The sequence below is a fragment of the Kogia breviceps genome, chromosome 8, assembly GCF_026419965.1.
Source record: "Kogia breviceps isolate mKogBre1 chromosome 8, mKogBre1 haplotype 1, whole genome shotgun sequence".
Taxonomy (NCBI): Eukaryota; Metazoa; Chordata; class Mammalia; order Artiodactyla; family Physeteridae; genus Kogia; species Kogia breviceps.
Window position 1 is genome coordinate 11,098,708 of NC_081317.1, and position 20,856 is coordinate 11,119,563.

A 20,856-nucleotide genomic window follows, 5' to 3' on the forward strand; every position below is an offset into this window, starting at 1 on the left:
CAGCAGGTGGGTGGGTAAAAACCGAAACTAGGGGGTTACCTGGGGCCTCAGAGCTTCACGCAGACACGTGGGTACCAGATGGGTAATGGTCCAACTGATCCAGGGCCCCACCTGCCCGAGGGGTTGGGCTTCTGTGTCCCTCCCCTCCCCACCCCACTGAGGTCAGGATCAGTCCAGAAGCCTGGCAGGCTGAGGCTACGGCTGGGGCCAGGAAAGCCCAGCTTGGGGCTGCCTGTTCTGGCCCAGTCCTGAAGGCCTTCATGGAGAAGGGAATGTAGCTACCCAGGAACAAGCTTCCCTGACACACAAGCCCAAGGTGCAGACAGAGGCTGAGGGAAGGGGGGCCCATGGTCCCCAGGGCAGGGGACAGAGGCACCAGAGGGAGGCAGGGACTCCTCTTTAGTCTCCCTGTGTCCCATTACCCCTTTTCCTATTCCTCTTCTACCCTGAAGCCACAGGGATCTTTTGAAAACACAAATGTGACTCTACCACTCTCTGTTAATGACCTTTGGAATAAGGTCCTGGCTATTTAGCTTGGCTTCCAAGGTCCTCAGAGTATGACCTGGCCTTTGCCTTCCCCTCTAGCCTCATCTTCTACACATCTTCTACCCCCCCCCCCAACACACAGACACACAGACACAGACACACACACACACACTGTCATTCTGAACGTAGTTTCCTGGAGGTACCAGGCTCTCTTAAGCTTCTATATCTTTCTACCTGTTGCTCTTTTTGCATAGAATGTTCTGTCCTCCTTCCTTGCCCAGCTAACACCTACCTGACCTTGATGTTGTTCTTCACAGTTCAGCTCTGGCAACATTTACTCCAGCAAGCCTCAGGGACCCCAAAGCTGTGTTAGGTGCCCCACTTGGTACTCTAGCACCCCCTCTTCCCCCCATCACTGTGTTTATCAGGCTGGATATGAACTGTTTTGCTGTGTGTCTCCCTCCTTATATTATGAGCTCCTCTCAGGCCGGACCAGCCTGCCTGCTTCACCTCTACTTCCCCTGAGCCCAGCCAGGCCCCATGGAGGGCAGGTTAGGGCTGGACCAGTCATTGCTGGGTGAATGAATAAACAAATGAGGGAATCCCAAAGGCTGTCCCATACTCTTCTCCTTTCTGTCTCTTCTTTCAAGGCTGTAACCCGCCCCAAGAGGGCTAAAGCATGGAGATACTCCAAAGTATTAGCAGCGTGAGGACCAGGTGAAAATAAATGGTTACCAGGCTGCCACGCCACATCCACCAGGCTCCTGCTTGCTCCTGGCATCCCGTATGGTCTGTACGCCTGCCCGGGAGAGGGGCTGAGCCCAGAGGAGTCTGGGGGCTGCAGAGCTCAGACTGTGTTGTGTTGTGTGTGCGTGTGCGTGTGTCTGATAGGGGAGGAGGAGGAGGAGAATAGAGGGGAAGCAGAGAGATAAATGAGGAGGGAAAGAAGGAAGGAGAAAGAGAGAGTGATGGAGAATGAAAGAAACAGAGAAGGCAGAGAAAGTTAGATGGAGACGAGAGGAGGGGGAGGGGAGATGAGGGAAGGGGAGCTGACTATATACCACTTACCCAAAGGAGAAATGGAAATGAAGCTGTGACTTCCTATGAGCTTGAAAGCCAGTAGATCAAGAATTCAGCCAGACAATGGGACTCTTGGGAAACACAGAACCCAAAGAAGAAGGAGAAGAAGACAGGAAACTGGGCTGTGAAGGTTTGATCAGGGAAGGTCTCCCAGTGCCCCCTGACCTCACTCTTGTGTCACTGTATCCAGAATTACCCTTAGACCCTCCTCCACACCTGCTCCTCAGAGGATCCTCCTGCTTGAAGTGCCTTGAAATTTTCTAAGCCCCCTTCTGGTGGCTGACACTGGCTAAGCTGGCTGTACCATCTGGATGGGCTACTCTGAGCTTAGGGCCTTCATGGACCCTAGGATTCATTTCTCCCCTTAATCAGATGACTGAAGAGCTTCCAGACTTGTGCCCACGTGGACCAGACATACTCCAGTTCTAGGAAGAGAGTCCAGTGAGTAGATAACTCTCTCCTGGTGGTCCATGTGGAATTTTGCAAAATCTTGTGAGATTGGGCCACCAGAATGGTGCTGACTTGCTGATTTTGAGTGACTCAAATTGTTTGTATAGACAGGAGGCCTGCAAAATGTATTTTCTCAGTGCCCTGCACACTCTAGGAGGAGCCCTGACTGCACCTTCAGATCAGCCAGGTTGGAGTGGGGAAGGGGTGTCTCTCTGAAGAGCTAAAGAAATAATTGTTTTAAGCCATTAAGTTTGGGGATTTAAAAAATATATAAATTTAGTTATTTTTGGCTGCGTTGGGTCTTCGTTGCTGCATGCGGGCTTTCTCTAGTTACAGTGAACGGGGGCTACTCTTCGTTTCAGTGCGCGGGCTTCTCATTTCAGTGGCTTATCTTGTTGCGGAGCACGGGCTCTAGGTGTGCGGGCTTCAGTAGTTGTGGCGCTCAGCTCAGTAGTTGTGGCTCGCAGGCTCTAGAGCGCAGTCTCAGTAGTTGTGGCGCACGGGCTTAGTTGCTCCACAGCATGTGGAATCTTCCCGGACCAGGGCTCGAAGCCACGTCCTCTGCATTGGTAGGCGGATTCTTAACCGCTGCACCACAACAGAAGCCCTGGGATGGTTTTTAATGCAAAAATAGCTAATGGATATATCCACAAGGCCCTGTATGAGCTTCATCGGGATGGCCTCTCCTCCCTCAAGTCCCCAAGCGCTATGCAAACATCTCTCTTACCTTGACCTCATGTTACAGTGGCAGGGAGATGCATCCTAACTCTCCTCCTAGACTGTGAACCTCTTGAGGGCAGGGAATCTGGCTTGATATTTTTGCCTGACTCTGGGTCCCTTAGCAGGCAGGTAGGCAACTAATGTTGGTGTGTGAACACATGGGCGGCATCAATCCTCTCATTAACATGTGACACAGACAATCAGGACAGTCTCATCAAGCTCACAGCAGTAACCATCCCATGCATATGAGTTTCATTCATTCATTCACAGGCAGGGATGGAGCAGCTCCAAGTCCCCACAGCTGAGGAGCTCATGACCAAGTTGGAGAGAGAAACTCATAGAGAATAAATTGCAGCGAAATGAGGTAAGTACCATGATGTGTAAAGAGCAGCGAGGAATTGCAGTATGGGGTAGTGGCTAAGCATGTGGGCTTTGGTGTCAGAAAGGCTGTGAGTTCAAGTCTCAGCTCTGTCATTTACTTGGGCAAGTTAGTGAACTTCTTGTACCTCATGGCGGCACACGGATGAGATTATTTATGTCCATTGCTTTGCATAATTCTTAGTGAACAGCAAGTGCTTGTGTTGGTCCTCAGGATTGCTGTCACAATGGTAGAACAAAAAATGGAATCATAATAATATAGGTCCACAATTTCAAATCTTAAATGCTCTGAAAAAGAACACCAACATTTTTTTTTCAGAAGTTTAGTGACAAAACCTTGCCTGACCTGACATGAAACTATTTATAATCTTCATTTAGTGTGTGAATATTCATGCATTTCCTGCAGAAACAATAATGAGTTTGTTGTTGTTTTGTGGTTTTTTTTGCAGTACGCGGGCCTCTCACCGCCGTGGCCTCTCCCGTTGCGGAGCACAGGCTCTGGACGCGCAGGCTCAGCGGCCATGGCTCACGGGCCCAGCCGCTCTGCGGCATGTGGGATCCTCCCGGACCGGGGCACGAACCCGTGTCCCCTGCATCGGCAGGCGGACTCCCAACCACTGCGCCACCAGGGAAGCCCATGTGATGACTTTTAATGGTGACCTGCTCCATATTCTGCTCAAACTTTATATTTTATAAGCTATGTTATATGAAATTTAGCTATTTTATGAAATCTGAAAAATTCTGAATTTTGAGGCACATCTAGCTCTAAGGCTTACTGTCCTCAACATTCCACACATAGTAACTGATGTAGTGGATATGTCCATCCTTCCCGATTGGGTGGAACAGGAGAAGGGGAAAGGTCTGGGAAGTTTTGTGAGGAGGTGACAGTTCAGCTGAGTCTCAAAGCTGGGTGCAGATCAACCATGGGAACAAGGCAGGGAAGGGCTGGCGGGGAGAGGGCGAGGGGAGAACACCAGGATAGGAGTTTGGCAGAGACCACCGGAACACTGAAGGCCTCGTGTGCAGAGCAGAGGGGTTTCCCCCCATCCAGTTTCAGCAGCGGAAGGGCCAGGTCAAAGTTGCATTTTAGGAAGATCCAGGTGGGCAAAATACTCCTCCAAGTGTCTTGCTAGAATTCAGAATCACTCCGCCTCCAGCCTCCCCCAATCCACCCAGACCACACATGGAAATGAGGCTGCTTTGGCATGGTTTGCCTGGCACAACTCAACTTCTAGAAAACGTATCTGTAAGAATCGATCATGCCATGGCAGGAAACCAACAAGTAAGCAGGCAAGTGTGGCTCTGGGGAGTGGGGAAGCAAGGTTCTGCGGGCAGTCTCCAACCCTGACCCCCCTGCTGCCCCACGGTTTCTGTGGCATCATGGCTGACCTGGGCCACGGGACAGGCCCAGCCCCGGAAGGGCCCACAGCCCAGCTGCTCCTGGTCTCTGCTCTGTGACGGCTGTCACACATGCTCGACAGCACCCATTTGCAGCCCAAACAGACACTGTTCACTTCTCAATTTGGTTTCAAATTTTGCTCTTTTTGTTCCTGTTTTTCATTTAGATTTTTGGCTGGTTCAAGTTCGACAGGCAATTTCGACACTGAGATTGAGGGGAGAGAATATAGCCTGTAAAAGAGCAGATGATGTGTGTGTCTTGTGATGTTATTAATTTTAGAGGGGCCCTAGGAGGGCTCTTACACAAATTGAGTCTGTCAGCCAGGTCCCCTGGTTTGTGGCACCCCACTGTCTTCAGCTAGCGTGACCACCCACCCCTAGTTTTTCAGTCCCCTACCCTTAATTCATAACCCTGCTCCTACCCCCCAAGGCACCCATGCTTGTGTATTTAATGTGACCTTTCAACCCATCTTCTATATCTTTATTCACATATATGTAAACATATCGCATTGCTTTGAGTGTGCCTTTAAATTTTTATGGAAGTGATATGTTATACATCTAATTCTGTTTCTTACATTTTCCTTTTGACATTATCTGTAAGTCAACGTAAGTCATCCCTTTCAACTGGTGTACTATTTCATCTCATGCATTTCCCACATTTTATTTATCCATTTCCTAACCAAAGGACGTACAGGTTGCTTCCAATTCTTTGTCACTTTAAGCACCATTGCCATGAGCATCTTTGTACTTGGCTAGAACACAAGTTTCACGACCAACCAAACCTGGATTGAATTCTGCTTCCACTGCCCCTTCATCGTGTGACCTTAAGCTGCAGTTCCATCATCTGTTAAAAAAAGGAGAGGGAGAATAATAGTGACTTCTCACACCAGGCCACATGCCCAGTGAGAACAGGCCCTTACCTGCCTTCTTTACTGCTCCAGCCACAGGCCTCTCAGAGCCTGGCATCAAGTAAGTGCTCAATAAATATACATTGAATAAAATGAGTGTTGTCAGGATCACCTGACATACTACATATGAAAGCGCCTTGGAAATGCTAAATATACCTATACAAATATGAGTTATTTTTATTAACAGTTCTTTAAATAAAATTAACAATCCATGTATAATTCCAATAAATTAAAACATATTTAAATAACACCACTACCAGGGTTTGCATTCTGCAGGTGTCCCGAGTTCTTCTGCCTCCTCTTCCTACCCACCTTTCTTCACATCCGGAAACAGTTTCTGAAGATTAATCACATGGGCCTGGTTTGGGACTGGGAAATCCTAGACTGGCCTGCGAGACCATCCGAAGGCCTCCCCTGGGCCACCTTGGCCTATAAAACCCAGGTAGTGCCATGCACTCACTTCACTAAGGTGTTCTGAAGATTAATTATGGCTCATAAAGGGCTTTGAAGATGAAACGCACTTGTTATGGAAATAAATGCCTTGAGAGGCAAAGCTTTCTTCAAGTCTTCCTTCATGCCTTCTCTCTTGCTGTTCTTACCTTTAAAGAGCCCTGGATGAGTTCAGAGGTAAGGGTAACCTCCCCACGACTCCTGTGGGAAGCCGACTTTGAGTATAGACTTCTGCAAACAACATATAGATGTGACCCCTCGCTGCTAGTTTTAAAATTTAAACTCCGGCTCCATTTCCTAAGTAGCTGAACTAAGCTGGTTCAAAATACATTAAACAGATTCAGCAATGGGGTGGTGAAAAGTATTTCCAATACTGAGCTTTTTGCTTCCAAATTTAATTATTCAAGTTGGTTAAAAAAAAAATGGGTTCCTTCTTCCCATGTCTTCCCAGATTTAAATATATTAGAAGTGGAGGAAATGTGAGCCAAATGTCTTCCAATGGTGAGGCGGAGAAAGCACAGGTGTTAGTGTCAGATCCCAGCTTGCTATGGGCAAGTTTTGTAACCTTTTTGAACTTCAGTTTCCCAATATGTCAAATGGGGTTTGTAATAACTCATATTAGGGTTATTGCCAGCATTAATTGAGTAGATGTAGGAAATGCAAGTAAAGTTCACACAATAAATGTGAGCCATTAATAATAACACAACCAAACATGGTGAGAAAGGTGGTATCATCCCCACTTGACAGATATGGAATCCGAGCTCAGAGGGGTGATGTGCCTTGCCATGATCTTGCAGAGGGAAAGTGGGGTGCCAGGATTCAAACCTGCTCTGCCTGACCCCAAAGCCCTGGTCACCCACCAGTGGCCTCATTCCCGGGATGCAAGTTTGTTTCCTAAAACCAGAGCCTGCAGTATATGCCAACCCAAGCAGAAAGAGAAAGAGGGAGCCCAGTGGAGCCACTGAAGCCTGGAGGGTGGCTGCTCCATGCCACTAAGTTGTTTAATCCCAGGTTTCTGCATTATAATGGCATTCCATATGTTCACTCCTCGTTTCTCACTATCCTGTTAACACTTGCTTGCCCAAGTGAGAAGTGCTGACTAGAAGCATGTTTTCTCACACACCACGGTGGCTAAAACATCCTGGTGGCTCTGAGGGCTCCTGACACTGAGAGGCTCTCCTACAGTGGAGGGTCTCAAGGCTGCTGAACCTTCCCCTCAGTCTAGGCCCGGGGGCATCATTTTAGCTCAGGTTGAAGTCACCTTGGTCAGATTCCTCATGCAAGCTCACTTTCATTCGTGTCCATGCACTGGTCTTCCTTCTTTCTTTCAACAGACATTTACAGAGCTCCTACTACGTCCCGAAACACTGCTTGGTCGTCCTGGTCAATGTTTCCCACCCGTCAGGCACTGCACTTTTTAGGCATCATCTCATTTAAACCTTACAACAGTGCTTTGAGGTAAGTGTTACTATCAACCCCATTCTGCAGTTGAAGAAAAAAAGACTCAAGGGCACAAGCGAGTGTCAAAGTAAGGAATGGACCCCAGGTTTCTCTGACTTCACCGTGTGTGCACTTAACCATGACAACATACTGCCTTCTTGAGGGCAGGCCAGCATCTCATTCACTTCTTAGCACCAGGCCCATAATGCCATATAGAGTAGGTGCTCAATAAATGCTTGCTGTTGAATATATACCTGAAGTGCTGGGTGATCACTAACACTTGTATGATGCTCTACAGAGTTTGCAAACTGCTTTTCACAGGGAAGGTCGGTTTCATGACCCCACTTTGTAGATGCAGTTTGCAGGGTAAATAACACATTTCAGGGCCATGAATAGATAAGAGGCTGGAGTTTGGATTCGACTCAAATAAACTCACAATGAAGACACAGCATGCTATGGCGCTGCAGAGCAGAGAAGTATCTATCTGGTTGAAAACTATGGAAATTACAAAGCACTAGAGCTTAAGCTGAAATCATATGCCCAGCACATGTTTTCTGACAACATTCACATCACTAACATGGTTGGTGTGAGGTTTCGATATTAAAATTATGAAAGAGCAAAGCAAGATGTGAGAGGCAGAGATGGAAAGAGAACAAAGTAAAGTTCAACCGTGTCACCACCTCCTAGAAACCTCTCAAGGATCCAAGTTTCTGACCCAAATTCATCTTGAATAGTACAGTGTGTGGCTGGCAACCATGTTATAAACAGGCAGATTTGAAGATTTGAAGCCATGTTCAAGTCCAAACTCAGTTACTTTCCAGCTTTGTGACCTCGGACAAGCATCCTTGACCTCTATGTGTGAGTCTGTAAAATGGAGATAAATTATGGCTTGCTGGGGTGATGAATGTGCTTTGTAAATGAACACGTCACGTGTATATATATATATATATATATATATATATAAAATAGTCTAATTTATTAATAAACTAATCAGTTTATTTAATTTATAAACTATAGTTTATTATTAATAAACGATTAATATATTAATAGTTTAATATAACTGCTATATAGGTTAAACTACATTTTGTTACAATAATAATAAGCAAGCCTAAAACTTCAGTGGCTTTAACACAGTAAATGATTTTTTCTCACTTATGCTCCATGTCCATCATGGGTCAAAATGAGGATGTTGTTCATCTGGTTACAAAGGGACCCAGGTTGAGGAGCAGCCATCTTCTTGTTTATGATTATTGTCTCTAAGGGGAAAAAGGGATTTGGAGGTTTTCCCCTGGATAATCAGGTGTCCTGGCCTGGAAATGACACATATCACTTTTTACTCACAATTCATTGGCCAGAACATGTCACGTGGTCCTACCCAATCATCAGGGGTTCAAGAGGTGCAACTCTACTGTGTGCCTATAAGGGGAGAGAATCAGAAATACTTGTTAAATGGTAGCTACCATTCACTGAGCACTTATCTCGTGCCAAGCTGCATTTATCTTGTGCTGAGGGTTTTTCAGATACACCTCTTAATTCCCTCAACAATCCTCCAAAGCAGGGACTTTTATCTTCAGTTACTACTTGGGGCAACCTGGCACTCAAAGACGTGAAGTAGCTTGTTCAAAGCTGCACAGTGAGTAACTAGCAGCATCAGAGTTGACAGCTAGGTAAGAACCCCTGCTCGATCCCCTGAGTGAGAGGCAGCTGTCTGGACCAGGTGGTCAGACATGTTGCTGGAGCAAGAGCTAGTATTAACTGAGCTTCTCCTATGTATTAGTCTCTTTACTGGCATCTTAGTTATGCCTGAGAGTTCATTTCCGTGTTAATGACCAAGAATCTGAGGCTCAGAGCGATTAAACAACTTGCCCAGGGTCCACAGCAGAGGTAGCTCTTGAACCCAAGTCTTTCTGGGTCTAAAATCTGTGCTTGTTTTACACCCCTCTGCCCCACTCCTCCTTATTATTAATTATAGTAATGATCATTACTTATTGTTTATTATAGTAATGATAATAACACTCTGGAGTGGGAGGCAGAGTTTGTAAGAGCATGGATGGCAGAGCTAGATTGAACTTGGGTTCTTCCACTTCCTAGCTGTGTGACCTTGGGTAAGTCTGTCACCTCTCTGGGTCTCAGTTTCCAAATCTGTAACATGGGACTAATAATCGTACCTACTTCGTGGACTTGCAAGAAATAAATGAGATTGTCATCATGATGATAGTAATAACTAACATTTTTCAAGAATTTACTGGGTCTAGATACTGTGCTCTGTGCTTTACAGGCATTCCTTTTCAACTTTTTATTTGGGAATAATTTTAGATTTACAGAAAAGTTGCAAAGATAGTACAAAGTGCTCCTGTATCATCTTCACTCACCTTTCTCCTAATGTTAATATCTTACATAACCAAAGTACATTTGTCAAAACTGAGAAATTAGTATCGGTATGACATTATTAACTAAACTACAGACTTTATTCACATTTCATCAGTTTTCCCACTGTTGTCCTTTTTCTGTCTCATGATTCAGTCCAGGATAAAACATTGCATTTAGTTATGTCTCCTTAGTCTCTGCTGATCTTCACATGTGTTCTTTCATCCTCATTTTCTGTTGAGGAAACTGAGGCTCAGGTGATAAAGTCACTGGTCAAGGTCACAGAGCTCCTAAGTGGTGGAATTAGAATTCAACCCCAGGCCTGTCTGATTCAAAGCCCAAGTCTTTACCATTCATAAAGAAATTATCAGAAAGAAATCCAATGTTCTGAATCAGATCAGCACACAGAGAATACGAAGCTCAGAGGGAGAAAAAAGACTAAAGCATAGAGAACTGGCTTCACAGCTTTAGAATACTAACTCAGCATGATCTCCTCAAACCGCGGCCAAACTCCCGGGCAAAATGTTCAGTGAGGAAGAGCCTCAGGCTGGTGAGTGTGCACCTCGGGAGCTATGCGAAGGAATCAAGCTAAGCGCTGGCTTAGCCACTAGCAGAGGGGGTTCCCCAAAGGGCCAGGCTGCCCACTTCCTGGCAGCAAAGCCTGCTGCAGAGCATCCTGATAGAGGCAGGAAGTCAGCAGGATGGGGGCCAAAGACAGGACCACAGAATTCATTTAACAGGTGTTCTGTGGCGGCTCTCACTGCCCAGAGCACAGAAAGGAGTGGCTGCAACCAAACCAGCCACCGCAAATGTGGCCTTATTAATACCTCCCATAAGTCCTCTCTGCTTGCCTGGCATTTTATGTCTTTAAGCTGCAGGGAGGAAGAAACAAGAGGAGAGTCCTGGTCCTTTGTTTCTTTAGGGGAAAAGAAGGGATCCAGTTGGAACAGTCAGTGCATGTACATCCAAGGGAGGGCTCGCTGATCCTTCCTGGACCCCCAAGCCCTGGGTGTCTGGTCCAGGTATGGCTGCTCCAACACAGGGCTGGGCAAACAGCAGGTGCCAGTGACTACATGTTGAGCATGTGAGCAAGTGAACTAGCTAACTCGCATGTACTCCAGTACCTGGTACAAAACATGGCACCTAGTAGGGACTCATGGAAAAAAAAAGAAATTAATCAATTTATTTAGATCTGTGCCAACATGCAGGATACGAATTTGCACTTGAAATCCTTTAAATGTTTGTTGACCCAAAGGATGAGCCATGATGAAGGTCTCCAGGGATAGATTTCTCATCTGTGGGTTGCAATCCGTTAGCACAGAGATGCAGTGGGCCAGAGTGGCTGTGAATACAGAATCTAGGGCTAGGGCTCTTTGGGTTGAGTCCCAGCTCTGTCACCTACCAACTGTCTGACCTTGGGCAGGTCACCTAGCCTTACCTGTCTGTAAAATGGGGGATGAAGATGGTGATAATATTATCTACCTCAGAAAATTGGTATGAGGATTAAGTGAGTCAAAACACACATACACACACACACGCACACGCACACACACACACACACACATCCCCAAATGTGTGTGTGTGTGTGCGTGTGTGTGTTTTAATCTGTTCATCTGGAACTTAGCTCAATTTTATAACTGAGCCTGACACATTGTCAGCACTTCACAGGGTTAGCTATCATAAGAAACCTTCCCTGCCGCCTCTCTCCCCCCAGCCCAATTCTAATTTAAATGCCCCTCTAAATCTGACTTAGATACACCCTGTTGATTACAGCATCTATTTAAGTCAGCTAATATTAGTGATTGTGCAATGAATGTTTTGGGTTTTTTTAAATTTATTTATTTATTTTTGGCTGTGTTGGGTCTTCGTTTCTGTGCGAGGGCTTTCTCTAGTTGTGGCAAGCGGGGGCCACTCTTCATCGCGGTGCGCGGGCCTCTCACTGTCGCGGCCTCTCCTGTTGCGGAGCACAGGCTCCAGACGCGCAGGCTCAGTAGTTGTGGCTCACGGGCCCAGTTGCTCCGCGGCATGTGGGATCTTCCCAGACCAGGGCTCGAACCCGTGTCCCCTGCATTGGCAGGCAGACTCTCAACCCCTGTGCCATCAGGGAAGCCCGCAATGAATGTTTTTAATGCTCAATAAAACCGAAAATCTTAAGAGTGCATCACACAGAGCAGGGAGAATCCCTGTTTTGTGTTTCCATTGTAACACATATGCATGTGTGTGTTCAGGGTGGTGATGTAAAATGAATTTCTTCCAGTGGGTCACAGTAGAAAGTTTGAAAGCCATTACCTCAGAAGGGAAATGCTAAATGGTCTTCCTCAGCAGAGAAGAAGGCTGGCTAGCCCTCAGATGAGCTTCGCTGTTCACTTCCTCCTGGCCTCTGTGGCCAAACGACCTCTAGGAAGATTTCACTCCTCTTCTCCATGTCCCATGTGCTCGCCCAGTGCTGTATATGTAGATCTATGGTTTATACAGAGAATCACTGAGCAAAGCTCAGACAGGCATTGCACTGGGTCTTTCACACACCTTAGCTCGTGTAATCTGCCCCACCAGACATGAAAGTGGCTCTCAAAGTGTGGTCCCCCTGGGAGCTTGTTAGAAATGCAAATTCTCAGGCTACCCCCAGACCTACTGAATCAGAAACTCTGGGGCTCAGCAACCTGTGTTTTACAAAGACCTCCAGGTGATTCCGACATAATCTAAAGTTGGCAAGCCACTGCCCAGTGAGGGAACTGTGTCGCCTTTGGGGAAACTGAGGCTCAGAAAGAGGAAGTGACGTCCCCAAGATCACCCAAGGAGGAAACGACCAAATCAGGATTCCAACGCAGTCACCACAAGGTAGGACAATTGTTCATGAGCCCATCCCTCCCACTAGATACTGAGTCCTTCCTGGCAGAGGCCAATACTGATACATTTCTATTTTCCAGACTTTATATACAAGTGAGTCTGATCTACAAGTGCTCTGTGACCTCCGATGGCCGGATAAAAATCATACACATCCATTAAAAATCAACCCAGGTGGATGCTCTCATTGGGTTCAAATGGGCATAACCTCCCCAGGCTGGAAAAGGAGATACACATGAGGATGGGGGGGACTCACCTCTTGATCAACAAATCTCCCGAGAGCCCCTCATGCAAGCTGTAGCCCAGAGCTGAGTCATGCTCAGCTTTGACTCCACTCTTGAATGGGTGTCAGTTCCAAGAGGCTGTGTGTGTCCGGGGTGGAGTGGAGTAGGAGCCAGGAAGTGGTTAACAGTTTGATAAATTAAAAAAAAAAAATTCTCTAGTGGTTGTGAGACTTTCCAATAATGAGAAGTCAACACAATTAGACAAGGCACTAAATTTGTGTGCAGAATGCCAGCTGTCACTCTTCTTGACTAGCTCAGATCAAAGAAGCGTATTTTATCTCCTAAGTTATTAGACATGATAAGGCTATTAAGCGGAGATATTGTCATAAGAAATATAAGAACATAAGAAATACGTTGCTTGCTTTGAAAATAAACATCTCACCTTTGCTTCTTTTTCTCTGTGAAAAGCTGAGAAAAATCAAACTATTAACTTGGGTCTTTCCAACACGCTCACATCCTGTCATCTTTTCCCCCAATCAGATCTGGGATTTTAGTTGCAGTCCTTCTCCGTCTCATTCCAGAATGTCTGTATATGTTGGAACTATGGGACTGAGAAGCTGGGCAGAGATGCCTGTTAGCTGTAGTCCATCCCTGCTTTCACCAGTCATAACAAAACTTGCCACTGTTCCAAAGCTCTGTTTGCTTTGAAAGGAGTTCATCCTCAGATGTCTCTCCAAGTGCTTATCCTTATCCTTTCTTCATCTCTAACCTGGATCTGGAAGAGCTCACGCTTTATTTCTACAAGTAACAACGCTGATTGTCTGGACGGAGAAGGGTGCTTGAGTTGATGATGTTCTTTGCTTCATTCACTGATTGTGTAGGTGCTGAGGAGCTCTAGGGGGAAAAAGACTTTGTATCACTCAGGGTCTGAGATGGAGAGAGGGGACATGTTCAAGAGGGGACACTGAAAAGGAGTTCAATGAAGAGACTATTTGCATGGGTGGGCAGGGCTACGGGATGCTGAAGCACCCCAGGATTAGCAAGACAAGGGAGCCATTTCTATCCTTGGTGTGAGAGGCAAGGAGAGGGGGCGCTTCCTGAATTTGATGAGAGTTGTAGCTGCGGACAGGTGCCACTGATGTGGAGTCGTGGCCATGGAGAGAGGAGGCAGCCTCTGCCAAACCACAGTGTAGTGGGTGTGAGGCTCCAGCCCTCTCCCCTCCTGCCCTCCAATCTTCTGCCCGTGTTCCCCATTGGCTGAACCCAACCAGAAGCCAGAGAGTAGCGGAGCCGGGGACACAGAGCAGAGTGATGGAGAGGGGAGAGTGGATCTGGGGAGCACATGGAAAATACCCAGTAGGCACTGAGCCCTGCCTCCCACAGAGGTTTGGACTTACCCAGAGTTGGGGTGGTGGAGACCCTGTTACATGGCAGGGGAAGGATGAGGGCTCTGAGAGAACTTCCCATCAAGTTGTTTGGTATAATGAGAGAGACTTGAAAAGGAAGGTGAGCAGGGCACTAATGAAACCCATTCCGTCGTGTGCCCCAGAGAACAAAGGGCTACATCCTTGAATTGAAAGAACCTAAATACTTCACTGAATTCTGTGACACTCAAGCCTCAAACAGCCTTGCTGTGGGGACCCGTCCTCGCCAGCTGAGCACACGGAGGGGAGCGTTCTCCTCACTTCACAGGGTGATGAGGATCCCTAGATGGTGGCTCGAGCTGCAGGCCCAGAGGTACCAGAAGCGCCCTCTGTACAGGGCCCCACCCAGTCCTAGTCTGTCCAGGTGAGACAGTGTGCAATGTCCACGTCTGGGATGTGGACAAATGTAAGCACCCCTGTGAATCCCAGACCTACTTGGAACTGTGAAAGCCTGGTTTTCTAGAACCCAGAAAGAGAAGACTTTGTACTAATGCACTTGTTCTCACAGGCTGGCGAAGCCCGGGACCTTTTCCCATCCTTATGGATGACCTTCAAGGTAGGGATTCTGGCCCATTTTTAGAAATGAGGATTTGGTTCAGAGGAGGTCATGGGCTGCCCCCTTCCGGATGCTCCCTCGTTCCCTCTGCTTCTGTCACACCAGCCTCCTTGCTGGGCTACAACTTGCCAAGCTCGTCCTTCCTCCAGCACCTTTGCACCTGCCCTTCCCTCTGCCTGGAACATTCATCTCCCCCAGGTATCCACATCATTCACTCCTTCACCTCACTTAGCTCTTTGTTAAATGTCGTCTCTTCAGAGAGCCCTTACCCGAGCACATGACCAAAAAAATTCCCCTTCCCACTCAGTTTTTCTCCCTACCCTGCTTTAGCTTTATCACAAGCTGCAATCATCTAGTTTTTCTTTTGTTTTGTTTACTCATTTGTTGACTGCCTGCCCCAGGCTCCATGGAGGCAGGGATTTTGTCTCATTCTTAGAACAAGTTGCCTAATTCCCTAAAAATCACATAAGGATTTTTTTTAGGTGAAATTCACGTAACATAAAATTAACCATTTAAAAATGTACCATCCAGTGGCATTTGGTATATTGACAATGTTATGCAATCATCACCTTCAACTAGTTCTAAAACATTTTCATCACCCCAAAAGGATACCCTGCACCCCTTAAGTAGTTTCTCCTCATTTCCTCTTCTCTTCAGCCCCTGGCAATCAACAATCTGCTTTTTGTCTCTATGGATTTGCCTATTCTGGACATTTCATATCAGTGGAATCATACAATATGTGACCTTTGTGTCTGGCTTCTTTCACTTTGCATAATGTTTTCAAGGATCATCCATGTTGTAGCGTGTATCAGTGCCTCATTCATTCCATGGCTGAATAATATTCCATTGTACGAATATGCCACATTTTGTTCATTCATTTGTTGGTTGATGGACATTTGGGTTGTTTCCACCTTTTGGCTATCATGAATAATGCTGATAAGAACATTCATGAACAAGTATTTGCTCGATTACCTGTCTTCAGTTATTTTGGTTGTATACATAGGAGTAGAACTGCTAGGTCATAGGATAATTCTATGTTTACATGGAAGGGTTTTAAATAAATATTTGTAGAATGAATCAGTGAGTGAGTGAAAGAAAGAAATAATGAAAAAAAAATCCAGGTCTTCCCAACTCCCAGGCTCCCTCTATTCTGTCACATTACCTCCCTAGGGAATGAAGGGGACTTAATGGCCCTGGGTAACCTGAGGTCTTATCTACTGCAGGACAGTGCCATGCACTGACCGGCACATAGTAAGTTCTCAGTAAAAAACTGAGACATATATAAGTAATGCTGCAGAGACCATTTTTGTGCATTTATTTTGTCTCCATCATTGATTGTCGATGTCAGATTTTTGAGAAGGGAAATGACTATATCAAAGAGCATAAACTTTTTTTTTTTTTTTTTTTTTTTGAGGTACGCGGGCCTCTCACTGTTGTGGCTTCTCCCGTTGCGGAGCACAGGCTCAGCGGCCATGGCTCACGGGCCCAGCCACTCCACGGCACGTGGGATCTTCCCGGACCAGGGCACGAACCCGTGTCCCCTGCATTGGCAGGCGGACCCTCAACCACTGCGCCACCAGGGAAGCCCAGAGCATAAACTTTTAAAAGTCTTTTGACACATCCACCAAATTGCTTTCTGAAAAGGCTCAAATTTTTTTCGTGACCAGTCTGGAGAGTGTTTGGGCTCATTTAGATTGTTCTAACTGGTGGCTGATTGCTTCCTGTTGGAGGAGACTTTCTTCTGGAACTGTCTCTACAATCATCTCTAGCTAGGTAAATGGTAGCTGGGATGATGATTACTGTTACTTTGTTTTTCCCATGTCTGGGTCTCAGTTTCCCCACCTGTATGATGCACTCCAGCCAATATGTGCTTCTTGGAGTCGATGGTCTTCTTTCTCTTGAGCACTGGCACCCACTTGAGCCCAGGATATACCCCGGCCAGTTTGAATCTCTGTACTTAGAGGCCTCAGGAATGCAGCCTGCCGGAAAAGAGGCTAAATTAGTTCTTCCAAAGAAAATGCCCATTTGGAAAATGACTTCCCATGTCTGTGCAGCCATTGGCTTGCCTTTCTAGTCGTGTCAGAATACGTTGTGCTTGGCAGTAAATGAAAGCTGAGTGGTTTATTACCGCTATTAGTGATTATTTGTGTGGGGCTGTAGGTGTACACAGCACCTTACAATGCCCAGAGGAAACTGGAACAGAGGGTAACGTTTCCATCCTCAAGGTACATCCTGCTTTGCCTGATGGTGAGGATGGGTGCCCATTGGAACTGGACAGACTCACACAAACCAAGACTGTCTGAATGACTGGGAAGTGTTGGAGGAAGGGAGGAAAAAAGGATTTCTCAAGTGCCTCTATGTACCCAGTACTTAGCAGATATGATCTCATTTAATCTGCTAAATAATTCTAGGATTTAAGGGTTTTTATCTCCATTATCAAGTGAGGAGATTGAAGTCTAGGCTGGATGCTCTTTTTCCCAACTGTGTCAGGTGTGATGATACCACTGTGGATACATTTCCTGGGTGAGGACTGCAGGAGACAGTAGCAGGCACTAGAACCCTGCCTGACTTGGAAGTTGGGGTGAGCATGTGGGCTTTGGAATCAAACAGACCAGGGTTTAAGATTTTCTCCAACCCAGGAACATGGGATGAGTCACTTCTCTCTCTGAGCTTCAGTTTTCTTCTCTGTAAAATGGCGATAAGAACCACTTCTACCTGGTGGTTCATGTGAGGATTAAATGAAACCATGTATGTACAGTGTGTGGTACATAGAAGAGATCAACAATTGTTGATCCACCGCCAGAAAGAGTTGAGGAGGGACAAGGGGTGGAGGAAGTACAATGGGTGCCGTTATCCACAGGTCACTTAATAGCTTGATGCCTCAGTTTCTTCATCTGTTAAATGGGAATAATCAAGTGTCTTCCTCACAGGGTGAGTGGGAAGATTAAATGCATTAATACAAGTAATTGCACTTAAAACAGTGCCTGGTGTGGGATAATCGCTCAACGCATCTCTGCTATTATTTTCCTAACCCTCTTGACTTTGTGTTGGATCAGGAGGCCCTACAGAATAAATCATTTGTTAGGAGTGGGTGGGGAAAGTAAAGGCCACAGTGAGGAATGTTTGATCCCCTAGCAAGGAGGGGAAGGATGTTCTGGCTCTTAGGCCCCAGTGTTTTCTGTCCTACCTCTGGGCTCTGGGCATTGGGATCTGGTTGGATAATTGGCATCACCCATTCTTGAGATAAGAGCTGGGTTAAGAACCTGGTCTGCCAGGGTGAGGAGGGGGCATGAGCAAATTGTGAGTTATCATCATAAAGGAGCAGAAGAACACTGAATTGGGAACTTCCCTAACGGTGAGGATGGTGACCTAACCTCACTGAGATGCTGTGCATTTGAACTCTGATTATATACAGAGAGCCACTGCAGGTACATGTTTAACAGTATTGTTTATTGATTTATTGTTAACATGAACACGGTGGGGGGTGGGCACATATTGAGGCTCTGCATATGCTGTTCCCGGCATGAAATTCCTACCCGGACCCCCTCCTACTTTTTTTTTTTTTAACTAACAAATATGTGTGTATGTGTACTATATGCCAGACCATGGTATTGACTGGGGCTTTGCCTCCTAGAGATTATCTCAAAGAGTCAGGCAGGTACCATCTACTTCTCAGGTTCCATGCAAGATTTCCCTCAGACAGAGGAGGAACCCAAAGACTTTCCTTGGTGTCTTGATAAAATCTGAAACCAAACACATAGGCCCATCGCTCCTTGCCACTCTTAGGCTAGATAACTTCTTCTCTTAATTGTGGTGTCAGCTTCAATCTCACTTTTTCTAGAAGATGCCACTGATGGTTCCTGCCAGAGGTCAAGTCTCCCTGTTACGTGTTTCCATCCTGGACTTCTCCTTCATCCATGAATTGCCATTATGTGTCATATAATTTAATATCACTCCCTCCACTAGACTACCAACTCCAAGAGGGCGGGGGCTGTGTCTTTTCTCACTTCCATACCCCTCAGCAACAATTGCCCAGCAATCGGGAAACCGTCAACAGAAACGTATTGAATGAGGAAATGGACAGAAAAGAAAGCATTCTGAGGGCAATCATTTAAAATAAATGAACATACACATTAAAAACCTCATCTTTCTTCCCGCTTGAGCAACAGAGATGAGAGAGTAGAGCTTTGGCAAAGCAGGTTGAGCTCAGCCTTTAGGGGTCAAAACAAGAAGAGAGATAATTATTTTTTATTTTTCTCATCTGCTTCTTGTTGCCGGATGCGCCAAAGGCAGCTGAATGTAGGCTTTGCTGGGTCCACAAGGGAAGCCCCTAAAGGTCTCCCTGTTGAGGCTGGGCCTGCCCCCTGCCAGGTCTGTACCTCTGTCTAGGGTTTCATCTACTCTTTCATGTCTGGCTCCTTCCCCCACCCGCCTCCCCCCGCCCGCTTGAAAATCTTTTTCTGTCTACCTTTGTTTTCGGGAAAGTGCCTCATCTCTCCCAGGAGGGCCCAGGTCCCTGTCTCCACTCAGGGCCTGGAGACCCCGGGTTGGACTTGCCAGTAGGCCCCAGCCACTCAGACCCCCGCACGGCCTTGACTTCTTTCCTCAGAAGCTTCGCTGGCTGAGCTGGTTGGGATCCGGCAACAGTTCCCTCCAAACTCCCAAGCTGACTGCAGACATTTGTGCTGTCAACAGAATTGCAGAAAATGCAATTCGTGTTGTTAATGAGCAGCTTGTTTGAGTAAACAAACCAGGTGAGGTGAAAAAAGTGATGCTCTCCAGTAGAAAACACAAGTGAACGTGAGCCAGATGGAGAGCTGCACGCTTCCACACGCTTCCTTTTCGGAAAGGCTCTGGGTGGCTGGAAAGGACGCCCCCTGCGCTGCATGGGAGCTGGGACTCTGTGCACCTCCTGCCTGGCCTGGATTTCCTCCCAAGGGAGCAGAGACACCTTGTACCCTGCACTACCCTGAGCCTGGCACCGGCCCTCCCGTCCTGTTAAGTCTTTACCTGTTTTATCATTAGTTCTTATAGCACCATGCCAGGGGTTGTTATGAAATCCATTTTACAGCTGGGGAAACCGAGGCTTCGAGATGAGGAAGAGGCTTGCCCAAAGTCAGGACGGTGGATTTGAACCCAGGTCAGCCTGACTCTTCATGTCTGTGGTCTCCCCACCTTTCCACACAGTTCTCTGCCCTCAGCCCTGCCTCCCTGGCCCCTCTCAATCTGATGGAGGTGTCTGTGGCTGCCGTGAACTACTTCCTCCCTCAGACTGTGAGGTTGAGGAAAATGTTAACGTCCCACAGCAGGGATTCCCTACCTGACTGGTCAGGATGGATTTCTTTTTTTTTTTTTTTTTTTTTTTGCGGTACGCAGGCCTCTCACTGTTGTGGCCTCTCCCATTGCAGAACACAGGCTCCGGACGCGCAGGCTCAGCGGCCATGGCTCACGGGCCCAGCCGCTCCGCGGCACGTGGGATCTTCCCGGACCGGGGCACGAACCCGTATCCCCTGGGTCGGCAGGCGGATTCTCAACCACTGCGCCACCAGGGAAGCCCGGCATGGATTTCTAAAAGTCGTGCAGGTGGATCTTTGACCAGCTTCTCCATAACAGTGTGTGTGTGTGTGTGTATGTGTGCGCCTGAGTGTGTACATTTACCCATCCATTCCAAGGACAACCCATGTGGCTTGTCCCTGGAAAATCAATAATTTAGGGACAGTCACATCCTCTCATCATAAACTGACTGCGTCCTGCATCCAGGTCATTCAGGGACACACACACACACACACACACACACACACACACACACACACACGGCTATGGCTATATTTTACAAACCTGAATGATTTGGTTAATTACAATGGCTAAATCTGTCCCCCATACAGACAGGACCAGGAAGAGGGAGGTTCAGATTGCTGGCTCAAGTTTGCATATGTTTCTGACTCTCTCTACATTGCTCAAGAAGAAGAAAAAAAAAAAAACCCACATTACATTCATATGTTATAATGCCATGAGTTATTTTCCCCTTAGCATTCAAGGGTAAAGAGTCCATTAAGCTGTCATCAGCCACATTACCAGCAGGAGAAGTCGGGGCAGACAGTTTGGCTTTAGCTGCCCGGAGCACACATGCT